Source organism: Mobula birostris, chromosome 9 (assembly GCF_030028105.1).
Source record: "Mobula birostris isolate sMobBir1 chromosome 9, sMobBir1.hap1, whole genome shotgun sequence".
In the NCBI taxonomy this organism is placed as follows: Eukaryota; Metazoa; Chordata; class Chondrichthyes; order Myliobatiformes; family Myliobatidae; genus Mobula; species Mobula birostris.
The window spans coordinates 98,715,758-98,742,081 of record NC_092378.1 but is presented as its reverse complement, the minus strand read 5'-3'; the positions used below and the strand labels follow the sequence as shown (position 1 = coordinate 98,742,081).

The window sequence follows — 26,324 nt, the reverse complement described above, 5'->3', positions numbered from 1 at the left end:
CGGAAAGATGGTGATGCAAGAATGAGGGAGAGATTAAGCAGATTGGACCTCTACTGTCTGAACAGAGACCGTCTGACAAGGTTGATGTTTTGCTTGGCTGGTGTGTCTGTAACTAGGGCTCACTGTCTCAAGATAAGAGGTTTGCTATTTAGGATTAAGATTAGCTGGAACTTCACCACCCAGAGGAGTTTGCTGCCCAAGAGGGCCTTGGAAATTCAGTCAGTGAGGATATAAAAAGGAAGAGATTGATGTTTTTTACATTAAGGATAGGTGGATAGAAAATGTTTAGAGGGATGTGGGCCAAATGCAGGCAAATAGGATTATTTTAGATGGGAATATAGGTCAGCATGAGCTAGTTGGGTACTAGAGCCTGTTTCTATGCTGTATGACTCTACAGGATATTGGGAAAGTAATGGAGAGGTAAAAGATTGTCTGTGATCTTACTGAATACCAAAGCAGAGGCATGGGGCTGAATGGCCTACTCCCACAGTTTCTTGTTCTGCTGATATTGAAAATTGACTGCAAACATCTTTGGATAGAACAATATCCTTGAAATGCAATGTAAAATTCACAACATGCTGGCAGAACTCAGCAGGTCGGGCAGCATCCGTGGAAGCGATCAGTTGACGTTTCGGGCCGGAACCCTTCGTCAGGACGGCCCGAAACGTCGACTGATCGTTTCCACGGATGCTGCCCGACCTGCTGAGTTCCTCCAGTGTGTTGTGAGTGTTGCTTTGACCCCAGCATCTGCAGATTATTTTGTGTTCATGCAATGTAAAATCATCCCAGAGTCCTGTAATTATCATGTGATTGTTTGGAAGTTCCTTGATGTTAGATTTCCCATTTTAGTTTTAATCTCCTCCTATCTTTCATTCTCGTCTCTCTAAACTGTTCCATCCATGAGATTTCTGTTGTCTTTAATTCTGAAGTCTTGAATATCCCTTTATATAGCTCTTTGCTTGGAAACACTTCTCTATCAAAGCCCGAAATTCTGGAATTCACAGGCTAAGCCTCTCAACCCTCTCCATCTCCCTACTTCTCTTCCTCCTTAAAATCTCTCTCATAACCAATGTTTTGCTCAACCTCCCTGATATCTCTTTTCATGATTTAGCATCTTTCATCGAATCATAAAGCACAGCAACAGGTCCTTTAGCTCACCAAGTCAATGCCAGTCACCAATATTTATCTGTAGTAATTCCATTTACCAGAAATCAGTCTATACCTTTCCATGTTTTAAAGATAAAGATGAGCTTTATTTGTCACATGTACATTGAAACATACAGTGAAATACATTGTTTGCATCAAATCAAATCAGCGAGGATTAGACTGGGCAGCCCACAAGTGTCGCCATGCTTCCAGCGTCAACATAGCATGCTCACAACTCACCTAACTGTAAGACTTTGGAATGTGGGAGGAAACCAGAGCACCCAGAGGAAACCCACATGGTCAAGGGGAAAACGTACATACTTCTCACAGGTAATGGGGGGGGGGGGGGATCAAACACCAATCTTAAAGCTGGTGCTGTAAAACATTGCTCTAAGTACTATACTTCCACACTGCTATGTCTTGGTAATTCAAGTGCTCATTCTGATCCTTCCTGAATGTTATGAGAGCCCCTGCCTCCATCATCTCTCATTCTGATGTGATATTCAGCTGGCAACAGACTTAAACATGTAAATGATAGGTAGAGTACACAGAATGCCAGCCAGCACCTGAAGAAACGTGAAAGATCCATAAAGTCTACATAAGTGACAGCGTAGAAGCACGGTACAAGCCAGCTGCTTCTTCTCCACACTTATACTTGATCCCACGGGTGGTATTTGGTGAAAATATATGATTGGGCTCTTGCTTTATCGTTGCCATTAACCCAGTCAGGTGCAGGCCAATGATAGGATCCAGTTCCTTTATAACAACCACCACAAGATTCTGAAGCCAGAATGTTAAGCTGCATCCTGGTTAGAGATAAGTGAGGCAAAGGTTTACGGTAAGAAGCTCTCATGGTTGCCCACCTGGTGCTGGTATGGTTGTTAGGTTTGGTGTGGCTGTGTTCCCCAGGTAAACAACTGCTGTGTGGGTGACCCTGAGGCACTCTCTCTTCCCCTCCACCTGTCGCTCAGTTAACACAGGATTAGGTTTTTCTCCTTTCTCTCTCCTGCATCACCTTTGCCATTAATATAATGAGTCATTAGCTGGCATAACCTGTGACTTATCTGGAGTCCTTGAGATGAATGATTCCACCTACAACATTGGCAGAAACTGCTCTGTTTGTTAATGTTTGACATCCGAGTCACTGCAGTTGCCTCTGTGTACTGCTCCTCAGTGACCTGTGGTGAGGTAATGCTTTCAGTCGATACTGGATGTTGCAAATCACCTGCACTGTTCCACCTAATGTAACTGAGTTCTCAGAAGGTGTTTTGCTTGAGTTGGTTAACTTGGTTAACTGGAGTGACAAACAAATCTCTTGTTTTTGTTTTTCGATGCGTCCACAGTCTGAACTCTCACAGCAATAGTAATCTTCTTTCATTCTCTAGCTTTCTGAGGTGCTGATGGTTCAGATCTCCTGCTCAGCTCTGAACTTAAATGCTTCATCCTGAGTCTGTCTGAAGCTGACAGCACCCAAAATCTCCTCCCTGAATCTCCCTTCCCTCCTCGGAGGCATTCCTTTAAACATGTTCTAGTTGCCTGCAACTAACGTCACCTCATGTGGCTCAGTGTCAGTTTTTGTTTGGCAATGCTCCCATGAAAGTCTTATTGCCATCATTGGACAATTGAGATGGAAGGTGGCATTAGAATGACATTGGAGTGTGAAGACAAAGCCTTTATTCTAATTGCAATGTAAATAATGGTCTGCAATTACAGGGTAAAACAATCCAACACCTCTTAAAATAATTGTAGTCCAGTTTGTAAATCACTGCCATCACCACACATTTCGTCATGACATTGAGGATTATTTTAACAGGGATTTCAGTTCACAGTGATAACTCAGCTAAAAATGATTAATGAATGAGGACAGGTTGCATCGACCAACCTTGGGCATAAAGGAATAAGGGAGTCATCTGATTTCTTGTTAACAATTAAAGAATTCAGAAATAACTTCACCAGGGCCAACCTCAGTCACAGGCTTGGCCCGAAGAAGTGAAGTGTAATTGTCTCCCCTTGCTTTTGAGGCAGGATTTCACTGTGTGGCATCAAGGAGCCCTGACAGAACTGAATTCAATGGGCATCAAAGTAATTGCACAGGAGAATATTCTTATTCATTTCCATTGATGCTGCCAGACCTTCTGAGTTCCTCCAGCATTTGTGTGTGTTGCACTGGAGAGAGTGCAGATTTCATCATGAAGAGTTTGTAAAAAGAATAGAAAAGCTGGATTTCTTTACTCTGCAGTGAAAGAGGCTAAGGGAGAGAGATGTATAAAATTATGAGACATGGTTAAAGCAGATGATGTCTTTTTCTGATGACATTGAAAACAAGACTTCAGGGGTTTATGGTGAGAGGAAGGAGCTTTAAAGTGGATTTGAGAGGAATGTATTTTTACACAGAGAGTGGTTGATGACTGGAAAGTGTCACCAGAGGGGTTGGATACAATCACTACATTTAAGACGCACTTAAACAAACTTATGAATAGGCAAGGCATAGGTGGACCTAAGGCAGCAGAATGGAAGTAGAATTAGAAATCAGTCTGGATTTGGAGGCTGCCCCAGGGAGGACTATCCTTGGATGAGAGGTGAGATATGTTGTGTAGCTGTGAATTGCCCCCAGTGTGTAGGAGAGCAAAAGGATCTGATTGGAATGATGGGAGAATAAAATGGGATTAGAGCAGAACTAGTGTACATGGCTGGCTTGGACTCAATTGTCTCTGTGATGTTTGTCTCTCTGTGGTCTTTTGGGTGAAGCATTTTCCTTTTCAACAGGACATAAAATATTCCACAGTGCTATAGTGAAGGAGAGTTCTTCAGCTTTTTCTGGTCAATATTTACTTCACAACCAACATCCTCAGAAGAACATGCAGCTGGTTGTTATTATTTTACCCTTCATACAGTACAAATGTATTTTTATGGACTGCCGATGATAAAACTATTTGGTAATTACTTCCCTCCAATTTACTTCTGTGAAAATGTAAATATTATTGTGTTATGCAATATCTTCATCTCCATTCAATTCTGTGCAAGCCCCGATTATACTTGTCTTGTTGAACATCACTGAAAGTCTTTCCTCAATCTCTGTCCTTTTCAGATTTAGATATTTACAGCATGGTAACAGGTCGTTCTGGCCCAACGTGCCCAATTATACCCACATGATCAACGGGCAGTGAAGCGCGGAAGATTTAATTCAAAGAAGGAAGTCTGAGAATCGGAGCGGGAGTGTGGAGGAAGCCATTTTTGGATTTTTCGTTTTTTTTCCATCGGCGTTCAGAGAGGCGGGACTGCGCAGGCGTGTGACATCGGGCAGTGAAGCACGGAAGATTTAAAAGGAACAGGGCCTTATACAGCGGGCAGCAGAGTGAGCCGGGAGCAGAGTGAAGGCTTAAGGGCTTCGGCTCAATGGGCTTAGATGGAAACGGGCGAGGTGAGGAAGGTTTGGTATTCATTTTCTGTTGTTATTTGAGGGGAGGGGCAGTATGAGTGTGAGGGCAGTTTGTTGTTCTCGGTGCCGGATGTGGGAGGCCCTGGAGTCTCCAAGCCTCCCGGACGTCCACATCTGCGCCAGGTGCGCCGAGATGCAGCTCCTAAGGGACCGGGTTAGGAAACTGGAGCTGCAGCTCGATGACCTTTGTCTGGTCAGGGAGAGTGAGGAGTTGATAGAGAGGAGTTACAGGCAGGTGGTCACACCGGGGCCATGGGAGGCAGACAAGTAGGTCACTGTTAGGAGGGAGAAGGGGAAGAGTCAGGTAATAGCGAGTACCCTGGTGGCTGTGCCCCTTGACAATAGGTACTCCTGGTTGAGTACTGTTGGGGGGGACAGCTTACCCGGGGGAAGCGACAGTGGCCGTGTCTCCGGCACAGAGTCTGGCACTGTAGCTCAGAAGGGTAGGGGAAGGAAGACGAGGGCAGTTGTGATAGGGGACTCGATAGTAAGGGGGTCAGATAGGCGATTCTGTGGACGCAGTCCAGAGACCCGGATGGTAGTTTGCCTCCCTGGTGCCAGGGTCTGGGATATTTCTGATCGTGTCCAAGATATCCTGAAGTGGGAGGGTGAGGAGCCAGAGGTCGTGGTACATATAGGTACCAATGACGTAGGTAGGAAAAGGGAAGAGGTCCTGAAAGGAGAATATAGGGAGTTAGGAAGGGAGTTGAGAAAAAGGACCGCAAAGGTAGTAATCTCGGGATTACTGCCTGTGCACGCGACAGTGAGAGTAGGAATGCAATGAGGTGGAGGATAAATGTGTGGCTGAGGGATTGGAGTAGGGGGCAGGGATTTAAGTTTTTGGATCATTGGGACCTCTTTTGGCACAGGCGTGACCTGTACAAAAAGGATGGGTTACACTTGAATCCTAAGGGGACCAATATCCTGGCGGGGAGATTTGCGAGGGCTACTGAGGTGACTTTAAACTAGAATGGTTGGGGGGTGGGAATCAAATTAAAGAGACTAGGAGAGAGGAGGTTAGTTCACAACAGGGGGATGGGAACCAGTGCAGAGAGACAGAGGGGTGTAAAACGAGGGTAGAAGCAAAAAGTAGTAAGGTGAAAAGTAAAAGTGGCAGTCTGGCAAATCCAGGGCAAAAATCAAAAAGGGCCACTTTTCAACATAATTGTATAAGGGCTAAGAGTGTTGTAAAAGCAAGCCTGAAGGCTTTGTGTGTCAATGCAAGGAGCATTCGTAACAAGGTGAATGAATTAAAAGTGCAGATTGTTATTAATGAATATGATATAGTTGGGATCACAGAGACATGGCTCCAGGATGACCAAGGATGGGAGCTCAACATTCAGGGATATTCAATATTCAGGAGGGATAGACATGAAAGAAAAGTAGGTGGGGTAGCATTGCTGGTTAGAGAGGAGATTAACGCAATAGAAAGGAAGGACATTAGCTGGGAGGATGTGGAATCGATATGGGTAGAGCTGCATAACACTAAGGGGCAGAAAACGCTGGTGGGAGTTGTGTACAGGCCACCTAACAATAGTAGTGAGGTTGGGGATGGTATTAAACAGAAAATTAGAAATGTGTGCAATAAAGGAACAGCAGTTATAATGGGTGACTTCAATCTACATATAGATTGGGTGAACCAAATTGGTAAGGGTGCTGAGGAAGAGGATTTCTTGGAATGTATGCGGGATGGTTTTTTGAACCAACATGTCGAGGAACCAACTAGAGAGCAGGCTATTCTAGACTGGGTTTTGAGCAATGAGGAAGGGTTAATTAGCGATCTTGTCGTGAGAGGCCCCTTGGGTAAGAGTGACCATAATATGGTGGAATTCTTCATTAAGGTGGAGAGTGACATAGTTAATTCAGAAACAAAGGTTCTGACCTTAAAGAAGGGTAACTTTGAAGGTATGAGACATGAATTAGCTAAGATAGACTGGTAAATGACACTTAAAGGGTTGACGGTGGATATGCAATGGCAAGCATTTAAAGATTGCATGGATGAACTACAACAATTGTTTATCCCAGTTTGGCAAAAGAATAAATCAAGGAAGGTAGTGCACCCATGGCTGACAAGAGAAATTAGGGATAGTATCAATTCCAAAGAAGAAGCATACAAATTATCCAGAAAAAGTGGCTCACCTGAGGACTGGGAGAAATTCAGAGTTCAGCAGAGGAGGACAAAGGGCTTAATTAGGAAAGGGAAAAAAGATTATGAGAGAAAACTGGCAGGGAACATAAAAACTGACTGTAAAAGCTTTTATAGATATGTGAAAAGAAAAAGATTGGTTAAGACAAATGTAGGTCCCCTACAGACAGAAACAGGTGAATTGATTATGGGGAGCAAGGACATGGCAGACCAATTGAATAATTACTTTGGTTCTGTCTTCACTAAGGAGGACATAAATAATCTTCCAGAAATAGTAGGGGACAGAGGGTCCAGTGAGATGGAGGAACTGAGGGAAATACATGTTAGTAGGGAAGTGGTGTTAGGTAAATTGAAGGGATTAAAGGCAAATAAATCCCCAGGACCAGATGGTCTGCATCCCAGAGTGCTTAAGGAAGTAGCCCAAGAAATAGTGGATGCATTAGTGATAATTTTTCAAAACCCTTTAGATTCTGGACTAGTTCCTGAGGATTGGAGGGTGGCTAATGTAACCCCACTTTTTAAAAAAGGAGGGAGAGAGAAACCAGGGAATTATAGACTGGTTAGCCTAACATCGATGGTGGGGAAACTGCTAGAGTCAGTTATCAAAGATGTGATAACAGCACATTTGGAAAGCGGTGAAATCATCGGACAAAGTCAGCATGGATTTGTGAAAGGAAAATAATGTCTGACGAATCTCATAGAATTTTTTGAGGATGTAACTAGTAGAGTGGATAGGGGAGAACCAGTGGATGTGGTATATTTGGATTTTCAAAAGGCTTTTGACAAGGTCCCACACAGGAGATTAGTGTGCAAACTTAAAGCACACGGTATTGGGGGTAAGGTATTGGTGTGGGTGGAGAATTGGTTGGCAGACAGGAAGCAAAGAGTGGGAATAAACGGGACCTTTTCAGAATGGCAGGCAGTGACTAGTGGGGTACCGTAAGGCTCAGTGCTGGGACCCCAGTTGTTTACAATATATATTAATGACTTGGATGAGGGAATTAAATGCAGCATCTCCAAGTTTGCAGATGACACGAAGCTGGGTGGCAGTGTTAGCTGTGAGGAGGATGCTAAGAGGATGCAGGGTGACTTGGATAGGTTAGGTGAGTGGGCCAATTCATGGCAGATGCAATTTAATGTGGATAAATGTGAGGTTATCCACTTTGATAGCAAAAACAGGAAAACAGATTATTATCTGAATGGTGGCCGATTAGGAAAAGGGGAGGTGCAACGAGACCTGGGTATCATTATACACCAGTCATTGAAAGTGGGCATGCAGGTACAGCAGGCGGTGAAAAAGGCAAATGGTATGCTGGCATTTATAGCAAGAGGATTCGAGTACAGGAGCAGGGAGGTACTACTGCAGTTGTACAAGGCCTTGGTGAGACCACACCTGGATTATTGTGTGCAGTTTTTATCCCCTAATCTGAGGAAAGACATCCTTGCCATAGAGGGAGTACAAAGAAGGTTCACCAGATTGATTCTTGGGATGGCAGGACTTCCATATGATGAAAGGCTGGATGAACTAGGCTTATACTCGTTGGAATTTAGAAGACTGAGGGGGGATCTTATTGAAACGTATAAAATCCTAAAGGTTTTGGACAGGCTAGATGCAGGAAGATTGTTCCCGATGTTGGGGAAGTCCAGAACGAGGGGTCACAGTTTGAGGATAAAGGGGAAGCCTTTTAGGACTGAGATTAGGAAAAACTTCTTCACACAGAGAGTGGTGAATCTGTGGAATTCTCTGCCACAGGAAACAGTTGAAGCCAGTTCATTGGCTATATTTAAGAGGGAGTTAGATTTGGCCCTTGTGGCTAAAGGGATCAGGGGGTATGGAGGGAAGGCTGGTACAGGGTTCTGAGTTGGATGATCAGCCATGATCATACTGAATGGCGGTGCAGGCTCGAAGGGCCAAATGGCCTACTCCTGCACATACCTTCTATGTTTCTATGACCTTCTAACCCGTATGTCTTTGAAATGTGGGAAGAAAAAAAATGTGAGAATATGGTTAGCACAAGGCTTTATAGTACCAGTGACCCGCATTCAGTTCCCGTTGCTGCCTCTAAGGGGTTTGTACGTTTTCCCTGTGACCCCATTGGTGCTCTGGTTTCTTCCCACAGTTCAAAGATGTACCAGTGGGTAGGTTAATTGGTCAGTGTAAATTGTCCCGTGATGAGGCTGGGGTTAAGTTGGGGGATTGCTGGGTGGCATGGCTCGAGGGGCTGGAAGGGCCAATTCCACACTAACCTCAGTATTAAGAAAACTGGAGGAAACCTGTGCAGACACGAGGCGAATGTACAGACTCCTTATAGGTAGCAGCAGGGAGTGAGTCCAGGTCAGTAGCACTGCAATAGCATTACGCTAACAGCCATGTTACCTTGCCGCTCCCATTTGGACATTGCAAGGGACTTACTGAGGGGTTCGGTCTCAGACCAGTCTCCAAGCTTTTTCTGATATGAAAATTATGTCAGTTCAACGGATACTTCCTTTGACTGGAACTCGATTCATATCTGGGATATCTCAAGGACCTTTTGCATCAAAGTAAATAACTTAAGTGCAAGATATTGCCTTGGGATTGGATGGTAACCAGTGTAACCTCGTTACTAAAGACAGGAGATAAGGATAGACCAGGAAGCTGTTGACCAGGTCAACCTTCTGCCAATTTTGATTAGGCTCGCATGATCAATATGCGGAGATAAGGTGAGTGAGCATTTAGAAAGGCATGTGTTAATCAGTAACAGAAGGAATTTATTAAAAAAAAGCTATATTTGGCAAATAAAAGGTTTGTATGAAGTGATGGATTAGAAAGATTAAGAAAGCACTGGGATTGTCAAGCATTGTTCTTCCTAAAGCAGGAGATTCTGAGGAAAGTTGACATTAATGTTGAAATCAGTAACCATAAGACCATAAAACCATAGGAGCAGAATTAGCCATTTGGCCCATCATGTCTGCTCCACCATTCCATCATAACCGAGTTATTATTGCTCTCAATCCCATTCTCCTGCCTTCTCTCTGTAACCTTTGACACCTTTACTTAATCAAAATCCTATCAACCTCCGCTTTAAATATGACTTGGTCTCCATGGCTGTTTGTAGCAATGAATTCCACAGATTCATTATCCTCTGGCTAAAGAAATTCCTTCTGATCTCTGTTCCAAAGGGATATCCCTTTATTTTGAAGCTGAGCCCTCTGGTCCTAAACCACCTATAGGTAACATGCTCTTCACTCCCACTCTGTCTAGCCTTTTCAATAATCTATAGGTTTCACTGACAGCCCCCCTCATTCTTCTAAGCCCCAGCAAGTACAGGCCAAGAACCATCAAACGGTCCTCATACATTAACCCTTTCATTTCCGGAATCATTCTTGTGAACCCCCTCTAATGCCAGCACATGCTTTCTCAGATAAGGGGCAAAAAACTGCTCACAATACTCACAGTGCAGTCTGACCAACGCGCAATAAAACCTCTGGATTACATCAAGCAACACACATCAAAGTTGCTGGTGAACGCAGCAGGCCAGGCAGCATCTCTAGGAAGAGGTACAGTCGACGTTTTGGGCCGAGACCCTTCGTCAGGACTAAATGAAAGAAGAGTTAGTAAGAGATTTGAAAGTGGGAGGGGGAGGGGGAGATCCAAAATAATAGGAGAAGACAGAAGGGGGAGGGATGGAGCCAAGAGCTGGACAGGTGATTGGCAAAAGGGATATGAGAGGATCATGGGACTGTGATCCTCTCATATCCCCTTTTGCCAATGACCTGTAACGTGAAAAGAAACGGTCTGAACACTAACCCCCGTGGAACACCACTAGTGACCGGTGGCCAACCAGATAAGGCAACCTTTGTTCCCGCTCTTCGCCTCTTGCCAGTCAGCCAATCTTCGATCCCAGCTAGTACCTTCTTTATACTATGGGCTCTTCCCTTGTCTAGCAGACTCATGTGCAGCACCTTGTCAAAGTTCTTCTGTAACTTGTGTTGATGAATAAACCTTCCTTACGGTAGAAAGACCAGGAGCTAAAACAACAGATTTAAGGGGAGTGAGATAAAGGGGAACTTTTTCTTGCAGAACAACTGGTATGGTATGAAATGTAATGCCTAATGTGATGGTGAATATTGAGCTTTCAAGAGGAAAGCCAAAGGACAAATAAGATCACAGATACTGGGAGTGGCTGGATTACTCTTTGAACGAGCTGGTACAGAGTTGATGGGCCGGTTGGCTCTTGATGATTTGAGGTCAGTTGAGTAGGGTTGGAAATGCGTCTCTGGAGATAAGTTTTTGGCATTGTTCCCACTACTTGCCGTCCCTATCATTGCAAGTATGATAGGGAGACGTTAAACACCAAATATTGCCAGGAAAAGGAGAGTTTCACCTCACACTGCCACCAGTTGATTTGAAACCTGTTTCAATTATCACGGCAGATGCATCGTTAAGTTGTTCAAAAGACATGTGACAAAATGAGGTGACTTTAAACTAGAATGGTTGGGGGGTGGGAATCAAATTAAAGAGGCTAGGCGTGAGGAGGTTAGTTCACTACAGGGGAATGGGAACCAGTGCAGAGAGGCAGAGGGGTGTAAAGTGAGGGTAGAAACAAAAAGTACTATGGAGAAAAGTAAAAGTGGCAGGCCGACAAATCCAGGGCAAGCATTAAAGAGGGCCACTTTTCAGCATAATTGTAAAAGGACTAAGAGAGTTGTAAAAGAGCGCCTGAAGGCTTTGTGTGTCAATGCAAGGAGCATTCGTAATAAGGTGGATGAATTGAAAGTGCAGATTGTTATTAATGATTATGATATAGTTGGGATCACAGAGAGATGGCTCCAGGGTGACCAGGGATGGGAGCTCAACGTTCAGGGATATTCAATATTCAGGAGGGATAGACATGAAGGAAGGGGAGGTGGGGTGGCGTTGCTGGTTAAAGAAGAGATTAATGCAATAGAAAGGAAGGACATAAGCCGGGAAGATGTGGAATCGATATGGGTAGAGCTGCGTAACACTAAGGGGCAGAAGACGCTGGTGGGAGTTGTGTACAGGCCACCTAACAGTAGTAGTGAGGTCGGAGATGGTATTAAACAGGAAATTAGAAATGTGTGCAATAAAGGAACAGCAGTTATAATGGGTGACTTCAATCTACATGTAGATTGGGTGAACCAAATTGGTAAAGGTGCTGAGGAAGAGGATTTCTTGGAATGTATGCGGGATGGTTTTTTGAACCAACATGTTGAGGAACCAACCAGAGAGCAGGCTATTCTGGACTGGGTTTTGAGCAGTGAGGAAGGGTTAATTAGCGATCTTGTCGTGAGAGGCCCCTTGGGTAAGAGTGACCATAATATGGTGGAATTCTTCATTAAGGTGGAGAGTGACATAGTTAATTCAGAAACAAAGGTTCTGAACTTAAAGAGGGGTAACTTTGAAGGTATGAGACGTGAATTAGCTAAGATAGACTGGCAAATGACACTTAAAGGATTGACGGTGGATATGCAATGGCAAGCATTTAAAGGTTGCATGGATGAACTACAACAATTGTTCATCCCAGTTTGGCAAAAGAATAAATCAAGGAAGGTAGTGCACCCGTGGCTGACAAGAGAAATTAGGGATAGTAAATATTCCAAAGAAGAAGCATACAAATTAGCCAGAGAAAGTGGATCACCTGAGGACTGGGAGAAATTCAGAGTTCAGCAGAGGAGGACAAAGAGCTTAATTAGGAAGGGGAAAAAAATTATGAGAGAAAACTGGCAGGAAACATAAAAACGGACTGTAAAAGCTTTTATAGATATGTGAAAAGGAAAAGACTGGTAAAGACAAATGTAGGTCCCCTGCAGACAGAAACAGGTGAATTGATTATGGGGAGCAAGGACATGGCAGACCAATTGAATAATTACTTTGGTTCTGTCTTCACTAAGGAGGACATAAATAATCTTCCAGAAATAGTAGGGGACAGAGGGTCCAGTGAGATGGAGGAACTGAGCGAAATACATGTTAGTAGGGAAGTGGTGTTAGGTAAATTGAAGGGATTGAAGGCAGATAAATCCCCAGGCCCAGATGGTCTGCATCCCAGAGTGCTTAAGGAAGTAGCCCAAGAAATAGTGGATGCATTAGTGATAATTTTTCAAAACTCGTTAGATTCTGGACTAGTTCCTGAGGATTGGAGGGTGGCTAATGTAACTCCACTTTTTAAAAAAGGAGGGAGAGAGAAACCGGGGAATTATAGACCGGTTAGCCTAACGTCGGTGGTGGGGAAACTGCTGGAGTCAGTTATCAAGGATGTGATAACAGCACATTTGGAAAGCGGTGAAATGATCGGACAAAGTCAGCATGGATTTGTGAAAGGAAAATCATGTCTGACGAATCTCATAGAATTTTTTGAGGATGTAACTAGTAGAGTGGATAGGGGAGAACCAGTGGATGTGGTATATTTGGATTTTCAGAAGGCTTTTGACAAGGTCCCACAAACTTAAAGCACATGGTATTGTGGGTAAGGTATTGGTGTGGGTGGAGAGTTGGTTAGCAGACAGGAAGCAAAGAGTGGGAATAAACGGGACCTTTTCAGAATGGCAGGCGGTGACTAGTGGGGTACCGCAAGGCTCAGTGCTGGGACCTCAGTTGTTTACAATATATATTAATGACTTGGATGAGGGAATTAAATGCAGCATCTCCAAGTTTGCGGATGACATGAAGCTGGGTGGCAGTTTTAGCTGTGAGGAGGATGCTAAGAGGATGCAGGGTGACTTGGATAGGTTGGGTGAGTGGGCAAATTCATGGCAGATGCAATTTAATGCGGATAAATGTGAAGTTATCCACTTTGGTGGCAAAAATAGGAAAACAGATTATTATCTGAATGGTGGCCGATTAGGAAAAGGGGAGGTGCAACGAGACCTGGGTGTCATTATACACCAGTCTTTGAACGTGGGCATGCAGGTACAGCAGGTGGTGAAAAAGGCGAATGGTATGCTGGCATTTATAGCGAGAGGATTTGAGTACAGGAGCAGGGAGGTACTACTGCAGTTGTACAAGGCCTTGGTGAGACCACACCTGGAGTATTGTGTGCAGTTTTGGTCCCCTAATCTGAGGAAAGACATCCTTGCCATAGAGGGTGTACAAAGAAGGTTCACCAGATTGATTCCTGGGATGGCAGGACTTTCATATGAAGAAAGACTGGATGAACTGGGCTTGTACTCGTTGGAATTTAGAAGATTGAGGGGGGATCTGATTGAAACGTATAAGATCCTAAAGGGATTGGACAGGCTAGATGCAGGAAGATTGTTCCCGATGTTGGGGAAGTCCAGAACGAGGGGCCACAGTTTGAGGATAGAGGGGAAGCCTTTTAGGACTGAGATTAGGAAAAACTTCTTCACACAGAGAGTGGTGAATCTGTGGAATTCTCTGCCACAGGAAACAGTTGAGGCCAGTTCATTGGCTATATTTAAGAGGGAGTTAGATATGGCCCTTGTGGCTACGGGGGTCAGGGGGTATGGAGGGAAGGCTGGGGTGGGGTTCTGAGTTGGATGATCAGCCATGATCATAATAAATGGCGGTGCAGGCTCGAAGGGCCGAATGGCCTACTCCTGCACCTATTTTCTATGTATGTTTCTATGTAATCTCCACAGACAGAAGTCTCTTGCACAGATTGTGTGGAAGAAAGCTGGGACAAACAGCGTCTGTGTCAGCAAAGCTCATTAATACAATCTGCATATATTAATGATACACTGTGAATTTAATTTCTTCTTCGATTCAGCCTGCCTCAGCAAAGTAGGAATATAGAGTAGCTCTGCATATAGAGAGCACAATATTTATGATCCTTGATCTGGCAAGTTTGAAATTGACTCCAATGCAGACGTTTAATGTTCGTCACTGGTAGAATCACCTAATGTCTTGCAAACAGTTCAGAGGACTCTGAAATTCATTGGGATATCACAGAACTGCCAGGAAATTCAGGAAACGGGGGGCCAGGGTGTGTATGGAGGGAAAAAGAGAGAAAGAGGTATAGAAAGAGGGAGAGGAAGGTGGAGAGAGAGAGAAAGGGGGATAGAAGAAGAGTGAGGGAGAGGGAGAGAATGAAGGGCAGGAAGGATGATGGAAAATGAAAGACAGGGACAGAGAGGGAGAGCGAGAGTGAGAGAGAGAGAGAGAGAGAGGGAGGGAGAGAGATCAGCAGGAGCATGGTTAATAGATTCAGGTTCAGATTTATTTCTCACGTATACATTGAAACATAGAGTGAAATGTGTTATTTGCATTAACAACCAACACAGCTATAGGTGGCAGCCTGCAAGTGTTGCCACACACCCCTGTGCCAACACAGCATGCTCACTGTGCTCGCAACAACAAAGCAGAACACAGCAACAGTAAAACAAGCTCTGTTACCCCTTTCCACCCTTTTTCTTCGGTTGTCCATCGAAATCCGATGACGACGTCCACTCCTTTAACGGTGAGATCTTTGATGACTATACAGTCCTATCCTGGACCCACAAGCTCTATTGCAGGTGGGACATGTAGATGTGGTAGTAGTGGCAACCGTGGCTGCATTTCTCCTGGCTCTCTTCTGCTGTCTTCTGGTTGTTCTTTCCATCTCCTGAATACGAACCCCGTCCCTGCACAGCTGTCGTCAAGTGGTATGGTCAGCAGCAACATCCTCCAGGTCCTCAGGTCTGATCTTGCACTTCCTTAAAGCATTCTTCATCTGATCCTTATAGCGCTTCTTTGGCCCTCCAGCTGAGCGTCGACCATGATGTAGCTGGCCGTATAACACTCTGCGGGGTAGCCGACATGGGGGCATCCTTATCATGTGCCCCAGGCACTGCAGCTGACGCTGGGTGATCATGGCCTCTATACTCCTGCAGTTGGTCTTTACAAGTATTTCAGTGTGAGGCACCTGCTCACGCCAGGTAATTCCCAGGATGCGCTGGAGGCAGCTTATGCAGAAACTCTCCAAGGACTTGATGTGACGGCTGTAGGTTACCCAAGCTTCACAGCTGTAAAGGAGGGTGGTGACACAGACCGCTTGGTATACGGCGACCTCTGTGGAGGGACGAAGGCTTCTGTTCTGAAAGACTCTACGCCGAAGTCTCCCAAAGGCAGCTGATGCCTGTTTAATGCGGCTCTGAATGTCGTTGTCAATGCTGCTATCCTCAGAGAGAATGCTCCCCAGATATTTGAAAGATGGCACTACTGACAGCTTTTCATCACCAACAGTGAAGGCAGGTAGAGTGGGTGGGACACAGGTACTCCATTGGCAAACCACTTCTGTCTTGGTGGTATTGACAGTCAGCCCCATCCTGCTGTACGCTCTCACCGCCACAGCAAGGACAGTCTGAAGATCCTCCGGCCACAAGAGCACAGTCGTCTGCATACTGCAGCTCCAGGACCCGCTCTCTATGGAGTTTGGTGGTTGCACGGAGCCTCCTGATGTCAGAGAGGTTGCAATCTAATCTGACATCCACTGCCACACCACTGCTGTCTTCAATCTCGTTGTGGAAAAGCTTGGTAACACAGAAGAGGAAGCTGTTAAAGAACACTGGTGCTAGTACACACCCCTGCCTCACCCCTGTGTGTACAAGGAAGGGCTCGGACTCTTGCCCTCCTATGGCCACCTGAGCAGTCATCCCATTGTGGAACTGGCGGAAGATGTTAACAAATTCATAGAGACAGCCAGGCCTGAGGAGGACATCCCATAAGAGCTCTCCTTGCACAGTGTTGAATGCTTTGGAGAGGTCGAGAAAGGTCATAAACAGGTCCTGATGTTGCTCTTGGCACTTTTCCTGAAGCTGCCGGCTGTAAAGATCATGTCGATCGTGCTCCTGTTCTTCCTAAATCCACACTGCGATTCAGGCAGCATTGACTTGGTGATGCTGCTGATGAGTCTCTGAAGCACCACCTTAGCCAGGACCTTTCCAGCAACAGAAAGGAGTTAGGTGGGTCCCACCCACCCACCAACACACATACTATTCATAGCACACCAACCAAGGACAGGCTGTTTCTGACCTCCAGCAGCCTCATTTACTTTCACATTGCGTTTTGATTTCACCAGAGACCTGCAGATCAGGATCCCACAGACTTCTAGACTCCTGATTGACCTTAGGGCTTTGATCTTCTGTATTGACCCAGGACTCACTGATGACAATGATTGATGTGGACCCAGACTCACTGATGATGGCGCCCTGAACACCAGGCCTCAAACTCTGGTCCCACCATCAGATATCTAGGGGGTCTCCCTCGTGCCTTCTGTCAGCACAGAACTCCAATCCCGGACAACTCCGATGACTCACTGCCCAGAGGGAGGGTGGGAGGTGCATCAGCAATTTGTTCTCCCTGGTCTGACATCTGACCGTGGATGTCCTTTGCCCCACATCCACGCTGTCATGACCTTCAAACATGGAGCAGAGGCATGACCATTAACTTACCACACATCCCTGCCTATAAACCCTAACTTGACCCCAAAACCATACCTACAAACTTGGTGCACTCTTACTGGGCATCTAACTCTCTAATTAGCGAATGCACAGCAGAGGCGTATGTGTACTGATGTCCTGATTAAAATGGCTGCAAGGGGGCAGGTCCAGGGGAGGAGACAGGGTCCTCTCACAATGTTAGAGAAGGAAGGATGGCCCCTGCATTTAATCTACAAGGAGAGAGCATAGAGGGCCAGATGGAGGGGTGAGGGATTGGATGTGAGTGACAACAGTGATGAATGGCCAGGGGAGAGAGAGGCTGCAAGGCCAACCATCAGTGAACCTTTCTTATAGAGCCATTGTACCTCATCTCATCAGATATTAAGGATACTCTGATGGTGCAAGAAGATGATTGCGTATGGAAGGGGTCTTGCCTCTGTTGGTCCAGAGTGATAGGGAGGGAAAGACCCTAGTGAACTCTACTCCTTTCTCTCTCCACAGGTGGAGCTAATTGGAAAATTCTTCCAAAGAGCCAGCATGGGGAAAATGGGACAAATGGCTTCCCTGTGCAATACAACCACGTGCAATTTGGATGGAGGAACATTGCACCAAAGTAGAGCCGTTCAGTGTCTAACTCGCAGGACCTAGGTCTGAAGCTGGGTGAAGGAGCCAGGTGGCAGCTGAAGTTAGCCTCCTGGGCCTCTCTTACTGACAGTGTACTTGTCATTGTCCCCAACAGGGGGAGCTACAGAGCAGGTAGGCAGTTGGGCTCTGGGAGGTTGCCATTAACAGGGACCAAAGTTGAGTTTAGAGCTTACAAGAGGCAACACTAGACAACCAGTTATTCACAGATCTAGCCCAAAGCAAACAAACTAAAAATAAATAGATCAAACCCAGCAAGCCACTTTACAAAAACATTACTGGAAGTTGGAGAATTCAATGTTATTCAATTCAATGTCCGTCCGCCACAACACACAGGATCTCCCGGTTGCCACCCACTTCAACTCTGCTTCACGTTCCCATTCGGATATGTCCACACATGGCCTCCTCTACTGCCATGATGAGGCTAAACTCAGGTTGGAGGAGCAACATCTCATATACCGTCTGGGTAGTCTCCAGCCCCTTGGTATAAACATTGAATTCTCTAACTTCCGGTAATTCTCTCCCCCTCCTTTCCCCCAACCCAGTTTCACACTGCCCCCTCCCCCAGATGCCTATCCCCTCCGTGCTTCCCCTCCCCCACCCCTTTATCTTTCCCCTTACTGGTTTTTCACCTGGAACCTACCAGCCTTCTCCTTCCCACCCTCCCCCCACCTTCTTTATAGGGCTTCTGCCCCTTCCCTCTTCAGTCCTGACGAAGGGTTCTGGCTCGAAACGTTGACTGTTCTTTTCCATGGATGCTGCCCGACCTGCTGAGTTCCTCCAGCGTGTTGTGAGTGTCACAGTAGAACGTTAATGGTAGTGTAGCAATTAGCGTGGCGCTACTACTATTCGGGTTGTCAGAGTTCAGATTTCAGTTCCAACGTTACCTGTAAGGAGTCCATACGTCCTCCCCATGGAACATGTGGGTTTTCTCTGGATCCTTTGGTTTCTTCCCACAGTCCAAAGAAGTACTGGTTTGTAGGCTAATTAGCCACCGTAAATTCTCACGTGATTAATTGAGGGTTAAATTGGGGTTTTGCTGAGCTGTGTGGATTGAAGGGCCGGAAGGGCCCTTTTATTGTATTTCTCTAAATACAATAAGAAATAAATTAATGTAAAACTACACACAAACAAAGACTGACCAACAACCTATAATACAGCACGTGCAAATAAAGGCAAATAAACACTGAGAACATGAGTTGCAGGTGATAAGGAGCATGAGTACTGGCCATTCGGAGAGCAAGCAAGGTAATGGAAGACAATGAGGGAATAGTTTACCTGAAGTTGGAAAACTCAAAGTTGATTTTAGAAGTTTGCAAAACACGTAGATTGAAGATAAAATGTTTTTTTTCAAGTCTCTGTCGGACCTTTCTTAAGCCAGTGGAGAAAGCTATAAACTGACAGGGTAGGATGGGAGTGGGATTGAGAATTAACGTGGCCTGTAACAGGAACTGCTGGTGCACTCCTGCAGACTAATCATAGGTGCTCCTCAAAGCAATCACCAGCCTGTATTTAGTTTAATTTAGTCCAATGCAGAGGCCCGCGTACAGTACACCAGAACGTGCATGTAAATTTCTGCTTCTCCTGGAAGGTCTGGTTGGGTCACTTGTTTGCAACAGGCTAATCCTGATGAACAATCCATGCGAACCTTTTCACACATGCCTGAAAAGTTTACCTGGCACTCAGATCCCAATGACATAACTTGGCGAAAGGGACCCTGATTAAATCTCACCCTTCGTTCTGTCTGGGCACTCCAGCTTCCTTCCAGATTCCAGGGAAGCATGGCCCTGGTCATGGTCAGGGTTAGGGTTAGTGAGTCATGGGCACGCGATGTTGGCAGCAGCAGTGACATGGCGATCCTTGCAAGCTGCCCAGCACAACCCTTCATAATTAGATTTGAAGTAACTGCTGCGTTTTATTGTATGTCTCACTTTTTTGATGCATGTACAACAAATAAATCTAATCTCCTTCCTCAAAATCTTCTAACTGGTGACTCACACCAATGTGGAATCAATGCTCGCTCTCCCCCCGCCCCGCCAAACACCCTGTGACTCTCCGACTTGTATTTTTCTTCTCAAATTGCAGTTCACTAGCGCTATATGAATGCCCTGCCACACCTGGTGCCACGCCAAGTCTGCCTCTTATTGTGGGAGTGAGGATGCTGTCTCGCGGAATGATGAGGGACAGGAGAAGAGAGCCGACTTTCTGTTCTGCCACTGGTCCTAATGTCTCTTTTTGTGTTCCAGTATGAGAGGGTTAATACTTGAATGGGAGCAGTGCTGATGGAACCAAGTCTTATTGTCCACAAAGCTATTTAAATGTCAATTTTTTTTATATAAAAAGAAACTGGAATCTGTCGCTTTTGGCCAAGATTTCTTGCAGCTGGTCCCTGTAAGAGAAGAGGCGACTTATGCCCTGGCAAGGTCCCCGATATTTTTTGCTTAATAAAGAATGAGACAGCTGTGCGTGCTTGGTACAGAGGGGATCTAGACTAACTATTCATCACGGAGCTGGCTGGTGCAGACACACACTGTGGAAAGGTCACTCATAAAGAGGCAGAGGGAGGGAGGGGGTTGCAATGGTAAATGCAGCAAGACAACATTCTGAATGCCAGTAAAAAGCGTAATTGTTAAGGAGAGGTGGATGGGAGAATATTAACTTTTTCCTTCTTGATTTTAGAGATTAGGCTTCACTTCCGCATAAGCGACAGAGCCCTACAGCACAGAAATAGGCTCCTTGGTGCACCAAATCCCCAGTAACTATTGGGCACCTATTTATGCTGTTCCCATTATATTCTCCCCATGTGATGGTCGCCGAGCTGGGTAATTAGCTTGCAGACGTTTCATCACCAGTCGACGTGACATCCTCAGTGGGCAGTTGTTGATGTTTCTCTCTGGGAGTGCTTGCATTTATGTAGACCCCCATTTGCTTTCATCGGTTCTGATAAGGTACACCTTCAGTTGATCTTTGAATTCTGGGACAACCTGGAGGTTCTGGCGCAGGCAAATGCAAAGCTGGCATGAGAATCTTTAGAAGCATCGTTCCTTTTCTGATAACTCTATAAACAAACATATTGAAATTGGTGCCATCTATGAAGCCCCAAGAGCCAAAGAAATGTGAGTCAATCAACCGAACTACCAGTATTCACCACCATCTCCCCATATTCCCTTAAAATTCAACTGCTCACTTACACTTGAGGGGTTTTATATCCTGCACACTCCCCCTTCTCAATGCACTCCTCATCTTTACTGTTCTGAATTGCACACTAAATAGGAACAGCTGTCTGTGCGGATTATGCTGAATCACACAGGGCATTAATTTCCAGCATCAAAGTTTAGAACATTTCAGCTTCTAATTGAAAACCTGCCCCACTTCTCTCATTTGCCACCAGCTACTGACTCATGTTCCTGCTCATTATCACTGAGCCGACGTTGGAGGTGCAGCTCACTAGTGACCAGGAGGAGGGCAGGTTGGGGCTTGAGTCATGTGATCATGGGACTTCCTTCTATTGTAGACGGTGCAGTGGAGTTTCACCGGAACGTTGGCTGGAATGGAACATTGAAACTATGTTGAAAGACTGGAAGGGCTGACTTTGTTCTCCTTGGAGCAGAAGAGGCTGAGGGGAAACTTAGTAAAGATGCACAAAATCATGAAGGGAATGAAGAGAATATGTAGAAGACACTTTCCTCTATAGTAGTGTGATCTATAACTCAAATGGCATAGTTTGTAGAGAGTAAGAGGTTTAGAGGGGATCTGAGGAAGAATTCTTTCAATTCGAGGGTAGTTAGAATCTGGACTGCACTGAGAATGTGGTGGAGGTAGATACTATCACAACACTTCATAGGTATTTGGATGAGTACTCAAGTTGCCAAGGCATAGAAGACCACAGACCTGGTGCTGATAAATGGGATTGGTATTGACGGGTACAGATGGTTGGCAAAAACTTTGTGAACTAAGAAGCTTTATGTGCTGTATGACTCTGACTTTTTCACCTTGTTCCCACCCTAACATAAACGTATGCTTTGTCATCTGCTGCCGACTCCAGCCAGCCTAACGCAGATAACAACATGCAAAAATCTGGAGGAACTCAATGAGCCACACAGCAACTATGGATAGAAATGGACAGTTGACATTTCAAGTCTAGCCCCTTCATCTCAACAGATTTTTTGCTCCAGATTCCAATACCTGTAATCTTCTGTGACCCCATTTTGATACTCCACCATGATGCCTCTTCCTGGTATGCCGACTTTAAGGAACTTTCCTCCTCTTCTCGATGGGAGCTTTTTCAGACCTCCTCTGTGATCTCTGCTGTTCACTAACTCCATAGATGATGCCTTATCCACCAAGTTCCTACAAGATTTTATATGTTGCTTTAGATTCCAGTATCCACACTCTCTCGTGTCTCCAGTGACTGACGGGTATCAGTCACTCTGCTAGCCATTCTCCTGCTAGTCCACAATTGGTGGCGAACACAGAGGGAGGCAATGTTGTTCTTTACCACTGGACCTGGCTACTGAATGAACGAAACAAAATTTGAGCATAGTGCCAAACCAAACCACTGAACTCTTCCCTTACTTTACTGATATATTAGAAGCATCATTCTCAGCAACATTCACTTCTTTCAAGAAGACCCACACTACATTCATTAAAAACATTCCCACCCTTGTTTTGGTACCTTAATGTACGTAATCTCATTTTTTATCCTTTTGCTACTTAAAAACATCTTTGGATGTTATTGCCAGTGTTCTTCATACTGATTCTTTATTTTTCTAATTTCCCATTTAATTTCTACACTTACTCTATTCCTATCATTTTCTGCCTTATTAAATTTCTCTGTTTTGCCTTATTCAATCCTCTACCCACTTTGTCAACAGGGGGCTTCAGATCTGGTTGTCTTTTTCCTTGTGGGAGCATACTTACCCAGAATCTATGTGTTTTCAATGACTCCCACTGCTCTGAGACCAGTTTCCTATTAACATCTGCCTCCAGAACATTTTTGCTGAATCACTATAACATTGACCTAACCCCAATTTGGTGACTTTTGTATCTATTTTGTACTTCTTCCTTTCCAAATGTTTGCTATGTCTAACTAAATTATGATCACTGTCACAAAAAGGCTCTCCCACTGATCTTTCTGAGTTGTGATCACTGACATACAAGTGCTCCCCATCAATTCACCTTCCAGTTCCCTGGCCTATTTTTCTAAAACCAAAGCCAAATTTTTTCTCCCATACTATTGTAGAGTTTACTGTGAATTGTTTAAAATAACTTGAATTGAAATGTGGGATGCCCTCTGTTTTATACACTTACTGTATCTCAGTAGCCTTTGGGATGTATGGGGTGTCAGGGAGGGGTAGCACCTCTGGTGGGGGGACATGTCACGTCCTTTTCAAGGTGGTTTGTCCACCTTTGGTCCCCACCTGGCACTCAGCTCTCACCTGTGGCTCCCCATAGCTGTTTGCATGTGACAGCGGCCACACCCCGGGCAACGGCTTCGACAAGCCGGCTAAACCAGGTGAGGGTAGCCGATGGGTCTCAAACCCTCAGTGAGATAGGGAGCTGTCTATCCCAGCATGTGAAGACAGACTCCGGCAGATTGAGAGGACGAGACCAATGGAAGGTCCAACGATCAAGAAGGCGGTCTCTGCAAGCGTCGTGGAACATGTAGAGCAGGACAAGACACAGAAGACATCCTGGTCATCCACTGCGCTTAGTCCCATCTCCAGCTGTCTCGACTCTGTCTTGCCACTGGATTGAGATGGGAATTGGGAATAGAGAGTGAGGCTGACTCTTCCTCACTTAAATCCAAATCAAGTGCTAGTCATGACACCATCAAAAGCCAACTGGTGGCATATTAGCATCAGCGTTGGACTTCGGGACGAGAGGTCCTGAGTTCAAATCCGGCTGGCTCCCTTGCACACTCTCCATCCGTGCTGGGTTGAGTGTCAAGCTAGCAACTCGACCTTGTAAAAAGTACTAATGGTGTCGAGGTCTTCATCGATGACAATGGATGAACCTTATCTCAGTAGCCTTTACATTAGCAGGTTTTTTTTAATGCCAGTGCTTAATAGACATTAAAACAAACAGCGAACTACCACAAAGGACAAAAAGTCAAAAGTTGGAACATGTCAGAAATAATTATAACACACTGGTCTGTGTCAATTAAAAGTTCATTGATTTAGTCTTTTGAAAGGGAAATGTATAAAATTTATCTGGGATTTGACATGACAGATGGAGGGACAATGCTTACCTGGACTGGGGTGTTCAGAACCAGGGGTCACAACTTTGAAGTAAAGCATTGGCCATTTAGGACTGATATGAAAAGATAGTCCTTCATTTAAAGAGAGTGCTTTTAGGAACTCTATGAGCAAGAGGGTGGTGGAGGCTTAGTCACTGACTAGAATACAGACTGACTTGAGACAGGTAGATTTTTAGATGTTAAGAGAATCAGGGAACGTAGGGCGAGTAGAGGAAAGTGCCTTTGAGTTATTGAACTGCAGAGTCAACATGAGGAGATGAATGGCCTTCCCCTGTTTCTACACTTTCAGCCAGGAGGCAGTGAGCTACCCACTGGCTCCACATCTGAAGGTTTGTTCAAGCTTCACCCCAGGATCTGCAGCACAAAATCTTTGCTGACACTCCAGCGCAGTAACAAGAGAAAGCAACAAGGTCTGAGCTGTCATGATAAGGTTGAGACATTACACTGGGGTCTCTCTGTCCTCTCAGGTACATATAAACAGTTCTAGAAGAAGAGCAGGGGAAAGAAAGGAGGCGAGCATCAGAAAGTGAACCTGTGCTGAGCTACATGACCCTGCACAGATTAAAGCACCTCGCCAGATTAAAGCATCGAGGACCAAGTGCGGAGAATGAACTGGTGCTCAGCGCTGCCTGCTTGTGTTTGATCTGTCCTCTGCTCTTTGCACTACTACCATAGGGCGGGAGATGCAGGATCCTTGGGTCCCATGCTGCCAGTTTTTGTAGCTATCGGGCTCCTGCACCAGCTTCACCCACCTCAGCGCTGGACAGCCTGTAGACTCACATTCCGGACCCTGCTGCTGATGTTCTATGTATTTCTTGTGTATTTTCTTGTGCTATTTGCTTGATTTGACCTCTTTTGGATGTTTGTCAGTCTTTCTTTTTCTTTGTTTTGTGGATGCCTGCAAGAAGATGAATCTCAAGGTTGTATATGGTATACATACTTCGATAATAAATTTGAACTTTGACTCTGAATTTTGACTTTGCTTATTTAAAATTTGGGCTAAGGCTAAATTATTTTTTTACTGACATCATGTACTTACATCTTCTCAATTGGAAATCATTGTAACATCTGCGTGAAATATAAACCCAGCCCAAGGCATGTATCTTTACAACCCGGCCTTTTTGAATGTGGTGTCTTTCCGGTAAAGGTGGGATCACTTGCAAACTCAACACCTAATCAAGTTAAGTCAAGTCAAGTCACTTTTTATTGTCATTTCGACCAATAACTACTGGTACAGTACACAGTAAAAATGAGATGACGTTTTTCAGGGCCATGGTGTTACATGAAACAATACAAAAACTGCACTGAACTACGTAAAACAACACAAAACCTACACTAGTTTACAGACCTACCCAGGACTGCATAAAGTGCACAGAACAGTGCAGACATTACTATAAATAATAAACAAGACAATAGGCACAGTGGAGGGCAGTAGGTTGGTAGTCTGATGGCTTGGGGGAAAGACTGTTACATAAATAAACAGCTGAATGGCAGCATCCGGGATTCTGTCCGTTTCTGTGCTCCTGTTGAGTATTTCGTTGGAGTTGGATGTAGTCCAATTTATGTCCATTGGAGAACAGAATGAACGGGAGAGCCGGCCGGCTAGGGCCTGCTTTTTTCCTGGCACGGACTCCTGCCCACTCGCCTCGCTTCCGCTTCCAGTGGATGGGGGGAGGGTTATTGCTGGAGGAAAGCATTGACACAGGATCATTTAAGGTTTTTGAAAGGAACATGGACTAGGCTTGGGGGACAAATTGGTGAAGCAGGAAAAATGTACTGAATGCCTCTGTTGACAACTGGATCAAAATTTCACAAACCTGGACACATTGGGCACATCTCTGGGCAGCCTGGTTGTCCTCAGCTATAGCAGCAGGTGCTTCATTTGATTCTTGATCTTTGACCCAGAATCTTACTGCGTGACTTATAAGAGTAAACTCTTGTCATTGTGAAGGTAATTGACGAGAAGCAGGAGGTTCTGGGAGGATGTCAGAAAGTGGAAGCCAACAGACTGCTTAAAGCAGCAATTGGTTCCCGTTAGTTATTGCAGGCTTAGGGGCTGTTAAGGGGGCCAGGCTGCCCCAGGGAGTGGAGAGCAGCCCGGGATAGAATAGGTTAAGCTCAAACTGCAGCTGTTCTCATCACCTGTCTCAGTGCAGCTGTGCACAACTCTGTATCTCAGCTCAGACCAGATTAAAGCAGCGGGAAATGAGAGAGAGAGCGAGAAGCTTGTACATTTGGGGTGTGAAAATGGCAACCCCTGTGGATCATACATTTGTGTTTCTGTGGCTCTATAAATCAAGCAGTACTTCAACAGACAA

The 26,324-nt window shown here is 45.1% G+C and overlaps 1 long non-coding RNA gene across 1 annotated transcript; it reads left to right on the top strand.

Annotated features, from left to right (window-relative positions):
• On the top strand, positions 1–24,905 carry LOC140202891 (uncharacterized). The gene is made up of 3 exons (XR_011887225.1): positions 1–80; positions 4,235–4,567; positions 17,607–24,905. It is a non-coding gene; the product is annotated as an uncharacterized lncRNA (long non-coding RNA).
• Positions 24,906–26,324: the final 1,419 nt, after the last annotated feature.